Here is a 6,926-nt window from a genome sequence, read left to right as displayed (position 1 = left end):
TGTGAGGCCCAAGGTCACTTCACTTAACGTCTCTGGGCACTGGGTTCGTAACTACAAAATGAGCGGGTGGTCTAAAATAATTTCTGGTATACCTCCTGCTACAGATACCCAGAGGGGAGTGGAAAATTCCTTCCTTCCCCCTTCTAGGTTATTTGGCTGGGCTACAAATTAAATTGACGTAAGACAGATTAACAGGAGAAAACCATATTAAATTATGTATGTATCTGTGAGAGTACCACAAAATATGAAAGTCTAAGAAGGGCTAGATGATTGAAGCTTCTGTGGCATCCTGAGCTACACAAAGAAAGAAAGGCTTGGGGCTTCTGGGGGTGGTGGAGACAAGTTACGGGAGGGTGAGAAGAGGAAATATATGGTAACTAAAGATTGCCTTCTTATGCAGGTAAGGGTCTCTCTGGACCAGCTCTCTTCCTGAGACAGATAACTTTACTAATGAAAATTTCCCAAAAGATGTAAATTTGTTTTACAAAGTACAGCTTCTCAGAGCTACTCCTGTGTATGCAATTTCTCAAAATAACCAGCTAATAATCAAGAGCCCAAAGAGAAATATTTTGGGGTGATGCGTCCTGAGCCCCAACACACCTAAGAGTTAAAAGACTCAAAAGAACCAAGCAGATGTTATAACCAGTTAAAAGAAATATCCAGGCTGGGCTTGGTGGCTCACGCCTGTAATCCCAGTACTTTGGGAGGCTGAGGCAGGCAGATCACGAGGTCAGGAGATCGAGACCATCCTGGCTAACACGGTGAAACCCCATCTCTACTTAAAAAAAAAAAAAAATACAAAAAATTGGCTGGGCGTGGTGGCTGGCACCTCTAGTCCCAGCTACTAGAGAGACTGAGGCAGAAGAATGGTGGTGAACCTGGGAGGCGGAGCTTGCAGTGAGCTGAGATCACACCACTGCACTCCAGCCTGGGTGACAGAGCGAGACTCTGCCTCAAAAAAAAAAAAAAAAAAAATAGACACAGTTATAGATCAATAATATCAAACTAAATATGCAAATGTAGACCATTATATAACAAAAAAAATTGGACTGGCTTTTGTCCTCACCATTTCCTGGAAAGGAGCTTCTAAATCCTCAAAATTTCTCAAATGATAAAAGTGTCTCTGCCAAATTTGCAGCTGGCATCTGTAGAGAGGGAAATCTTGTTGAGGACTGTGCCCTTAACCTGTGGAGTCTGCACTAACTCCAGGTGGTTACTATCAGAACTGTATTACAGTATTGTATGTAAAACCAAAACCAGCTTTTGCCTCAGTGGAAGAAGGAAGCTGATTGAACCTCCAAGAAACAAAATTTGCCTGCATATAACCAAAAATTGTTTTGCTCTTGGTTATCTATAGCTTACAGAGTTGTAAAATAGCTTCCGTAGAATCAGAATAAAATAATGGGGCAAGGTGAGCTATAGACAATGCATAGTTTCCCACTGAAGCAGTAATTTGTCTTTACATATCTTCTTTGCGTAAAGAAGAAATGGAACTTGAGAGATCATTAAATCAGTCCTTCTCCATCAAGGAGAGTCTACCTAAAACCAGCTCTGGCTGATGAGTAAATAATGGCAAAGTCCCAAATTTAAATCGTCAAAGAAGATAAACTTCATCTCCATTCACACCATATTTCAACATCACAAACCTCCCAACTAGAAAATTCTTTCAGATGTGTGATTCAGCACAACCCTGTGGACGTTAATAATCATGAAATTTGTAAATAAATAACCAGAACCTTCCTGCTTAGTTCTTCAGGAGCAGTCTGTCCTTCATATAAAAGATGAGCATCTCATCCACAAAACAACATTTCTTTGTCTTCCCAGTCTCCCCAATCCACCCACTCACTCTGCTTTCTGCATTTGGAGTTTGGTATTTCCCTTTATGCCCCCATGTGTTTTTTTATACATTGTTTTCTTTGTTTAGTAGTCAGCTACTGCTTTGTATGTGAAATCAGAAGTTCCCATCACATGATTACATCATGGGCATCCAAAGTCAGCATCTTCCATGTGACTTCAAATCCCATGCCAACTTGACTTACTGGCGATCCAAATATTAAAAAAAAAAAAAAAAAAACTTGGTTATAAGCCCCCAGAGTCATGTGTAAATCATCCTTTAAATTTAACAAAATATCTGTAAGTTATCCTCACAGTAGTGGCCCTCAGAGTGTGGTCCCTGGATCAGCATCAGCATCTCCTGGGGACTTGTTGGAGATGCAAATTCTCAGATCCCACCCTGGACCTACAGAACCCAAAACAGACCAGGTGTATTTTAACAGGCCATCCAGGTGATTCTGATGCATGCTGAAGTGTGAGAATCATTTGTAGTTTATTTATTTTGTTTTATTTTATTTGTTTTTTGACACAGAGTCTTACTCTGTTGCCCAGGCTGGAGTGCAGTGGTGTGATCTCGGCTCACTGCAACCTCCTCCTCCCAGATTCAAGCAGTTCTCCTGCCTTGGCATCCTGAGGAGCTGGGATGACAAGCACCTACCACCACGTCTGGCTGATTTTTGTATTTTTGTATTTTTAGTAGAGATAGGGTTTCACCATGTTGGCCAGGCTGGTCTCCTGACCTCAAGAGATCCACTTGCCTTGACCTCCCAAAGTGCTAGGATTACAGGCGTGAGCCACCGCGCCTGGCCCATTTGTATAGATTTTTAATTTTACTAGAATTTGAAACACAGATGTTCAGGAAAAGCCAGTGTGTATAATGAAAAATGCAGTTGCTTCTTGTCTCTCTGTTTCTGGCCATGACCTGGTTACACAGCTTTGCAGGCAGAATCTCTGAAGTTTTTAGCTAAGCCTAATACAGACTCATTCTGCTCCCTGATTTGGTAAACTCTGTACCCCAGGACAGACTACCCCTTATGTAGAAAATAGATATCTATATAAATATATATAATCAATGGGAAATTTAGAAATACCAGTGCTCATTCTAACCTTTATTTATATTCTGACTTCACATCATCATCTGCATGTGGAAAGAGCTTCCAGTGGGCTCAGCTGGGCAAAACCATCCCAGTGTCTCCTAGATGTTTAAAAGCTTGCTTCCAGAATGCTCAGCTCAAGAAAATTGGGGACCATAAGCTTTCAACCCACGTGTTTGCCTGCCTTTAGCCATGGTTCTTAGGGCCCCTGCTACATACTCTTGCTTGCTGTATACATCCCACTCCTCTTGCCTATGCAACTCATCTTCTGGCACTTATCCCTTTCAGCAAGAGGTTGGACTTTTAATCATAGCATAAAGCATATGATTCTCTCTTATAACGTCTATTTAAATTTATTTTCTCTTTCGAGTCTCCCTAAAGATTGCTCGCAGGGGTGTTGATTCGTCTCAGATGCTCATCTTGAAACTGAAAGTGCCCTCTGAATGGGGATGAAAAGAATATTTTAACGTGGGATAATATGTTCCACTATTACGGAATCTGGAAATGAATGCAAGCAGATATATTCAAAATGAGGCTGTGCAATTATGCACATCAGATGAAAATGGCAGTCTGCAGGTGGTATACCACTTTGGAGGTGTGATCACAAACACCAACTCCCTCAGGAGATGAGGTAGAGGCAGTTAGTACTTAAATTAGTTTATCTTTCATTTGCATTTGATGTTGGCCCACTAGGAGGTAGAGGGTTGATGAGTTGAGAGTTACTGTTTTGCAGAAGAGCTACTTTCCCTTCAGCACATCTGGAGACTTGGCGTGTTCATGAACTCTGCATAGTTTACACAGGAGACTCTTTGATGCACTGTAGCAGTCTTAGCTGCATGTGTAGGGGTGATTCAGATTTGGAATATGCTGTTCCAAGTAATGATGCATCTACGAACATTCTTTGTTGCACCATGTTGTAGTGAGTCCTTAGTTTGAACATAAGACATTCTACAGTCCTCCTTCTTGTTGACTGTTTGGTTAGGATCTTTGGTACAAAAGTCAGTTTTGCATCACTAAGTAAAATATCACATTGGCCAGTGGTTTTCAAACTTAGCTAAACATTAGACTCTTTAGAGACTTAAAAATCTCAATGCCCAGATTGCACACCAGGCAATTTACATCAGGCTTTCTGGGTTTAGGGCCCATACATTGATGTTTTTTAAAGATCTCCAGTAGATTTTAATATGCAGCAAAATTTGAGAATCACTGGCTTGGGTGCAGGGGCAAAGGGAACTTCCCCTGTGCCCTCTGGACGTTTGATTAATTTGAGTCTATGAAAATGCGCCTACAATAGATTGACAGGAGAAACTCATATAAAGTTATTACATGTACAAGGTCATCACAGGAAAGTGAGTACCCAATAACCCAATGAGATTTAAAGCTTATAAAGCTTATATACCCTTCTTCATAAGGGAGAGGGAAGTCGAGAATGTAGGCAATTTTAAGAGTAAGTAATTTTTAGAGGAGATGAATGGGTCCGATGAACAGACAATATCCTGAGACAGAGTTCTTCTGGGTTCTGGTGGTGTCAATTCTAGTTTTCTTTCTAGAGAGTTACTCTTCCCCATTTGATGAGATTCTAGGGAGGGGGCTTAAAACCATTGCCTTCCTTCTGGAGGAACTTCTCTTAGTCAGATAAGGGACCTTCAGAGAAATCCCCTCCCCGTACTTTGGGAGAGGCAGAAGGCTGAGAAACGAAGGCAGGAAAAGTTCAGAGAAACATTGGTTCTGAAGCTGCTTCTTTTGTTCAAAGTACTCAGTATGTCCATCGGGCATGGACATACTGTAGTCCCAGCTCTTAGGGAGGGAGGAATGGGAGGATAGCTTGAGCCCAGGAGTTGGAGACCTGCCTGGGCTATATAGTGAGACCCTGTTTTCCACACACACGCACACACACAATACTCAGCATGTCCAAATGCCATACTTTGGGATATTGTTTTCTGATCCTCAACATGGGCAGTTTCATGGCAGTTGGATGGGTGGTTGTGGGCTCAAGGTAGACAAATCCATTTGTAAGGGAAAGGGGATATTATGCTGTGCACTGGTAATAAGGCTAAGTGAAAATGGTTTCCCAGCCTTACAAATAGAAAAAGTAGTCAACCAGGCATGGTGGCTCATGCCAATAATCTTATCACTTTGGGAGGCCAAGGTGGGAGGACCACTTAAGCCAAGAAGTTCAAGACCAGCCTGGGCAACATAGTGAGACTCCATCTCTATAAATTTTTTTTAAAAAATTAGCTTCGCATGGTGGTGCATGCCTATAGTCCCAGCTACTTGGGAGGCTGAAGTGGGAGGATGGCTTGAGCCCAGGAGGTTGAGGCTCCAGTGAGCAGTGATCACTCCACTTCACTCTAGCCTGGGCAACAGAGTGAGACCATGTCTCAAAAAATAAATAAAAATAAATAAAGTAAGGCCGGGTGTGGTGACTCATGCCTGTAATCCCAGCACTTTGGGAGGCTAAGGCAGGTGGACCACTTGAAGTCAGGAGTTCAAGACCAGGCTGACCAACATTGTGAAACCCTGTCTCTATCAAAAATACAAAAATTAGCCTGGTGTGGTGGTGGGCACCTGTAGTCCCAGCTACTTGGGAGGCTAAGGCAGGAGAATCGCTTGAACCCAGGAGGCAGAGATTGCAGTGAGCCAAGATCGTGCCACTGCACTCCAGCCTGGGTGACGAGAGTGAGACTCCATCTCTAAATTAATTAATTAATTAATTAATTAAAGTAGTTAGCGAAATTGAAGAGACCAAACTAGGTCTTCCCCCTTCCCCCGACCTATAAAGTGTTCTCCTCCCTATTAAAGCATTCAATCATCAGTGCGCAAGAACACAGATGATAGCTCTGTTGAAGATAATGCAGGATAAATGCCTAAACTGGTGGTTTTCAAACTTGACTGCATGTTAGAAGTACTTGGGGACCTTTAAAAATCCCTATGACCTGGCCATATCCCAGAACAATTAAATCAGAATCATTGGATGTCAGACATCAGGATGCTGAAAATCTCTCCCAGTTAATTCCAACTTGTAGGCAGGATTGAAACCCAGTGGCCTGTAACAGTGGTCCTCTAAATTCTGTATATTTAGAATCCTCTAGGAGATTTTCTATAAGTCCTGATGCCCAAGCCACACTCCACAGCAATAAAATAAGAATCTCCAGGGCAAGACCCAGATATCAACATTTTATAAGCACCCCAGGTGAGTCCAATGTGCAGACAACAAATTTGAAAACTAGTAGTTGGAAAGAGAAGTTAATGGAGAAAAAAAGAGGACACAGAAAAGCATCACTAATAATTATATCCACCTGGTCAATTTGCCCAAATCATATTCTTTGTGGTGATTAGAAATTGCTAGATCTATAGCTGCAACATAAAACATCCTGAGAACAAGCTGCATTCATTCTCTTATTTGGAGATTGAGTGTGAAGATAACTCTCAATCAGAAAACTCCACATCAGCATTTTTCCCCTTCAGGTTCTATTTTAAAAATTTCTATTAAGCTATACTCTTTGTCCTAGGAGAATAGTTCTTAACCTTGGCTGCACATTAAAGTCACATAGGGGAGATTTTACACTTTCACTGCCCAGGTCACACTCCAAGCCATTTAAATCAGTGTGGTGGGTGAAAGGGGTTGAATGGGGGTGGTGTTCGTACTTTTTAAAATTGAAATTTATACTGAGATTATTGTAGACTCATATGCATTGGTTTGGTTTTGTTTTTGTTTTTGTTTTGAGATGGAGTCTCGCTCAGTTGCCCAGGCTGGAGTGCAGTGGCCTGATCTCAGCTCACTGCAAGCTCCGCCTCCCGGGTTCACGCCATTCTCCTGCCTCAGCCTCCCGAGTAGCTGGGACTACAGGCGCCCGCCACCACGCACAGCTAATTTTTTGTATTTTTAGTAGAGATGGAGTTTCACCATGTTAGTCAGGATGGTCTCGATCTCCTGACCTCGTGATCCACCCGTCTTGGCCTCCCAAAGTACTGGGATTACAGGCATGAGCCGCCGTG

The sequence above is a fragment of the Macaca thibetana genome, chromosome X, assembly GCF_024542745.1.
Source record: "Macaca thibetana thibetana isolate TM-01 chromosome X, ASM2454274v1, whole genome shotgun sequence".
Lineage (NCBI taxonomy): Eukaryota > Metazoa > Chordata > Mammalia > Primates > Cercopithecidae > Macaca > Macaca thibetana.
Note: the sequence above shows the minus strand (reverse complement) of the source record.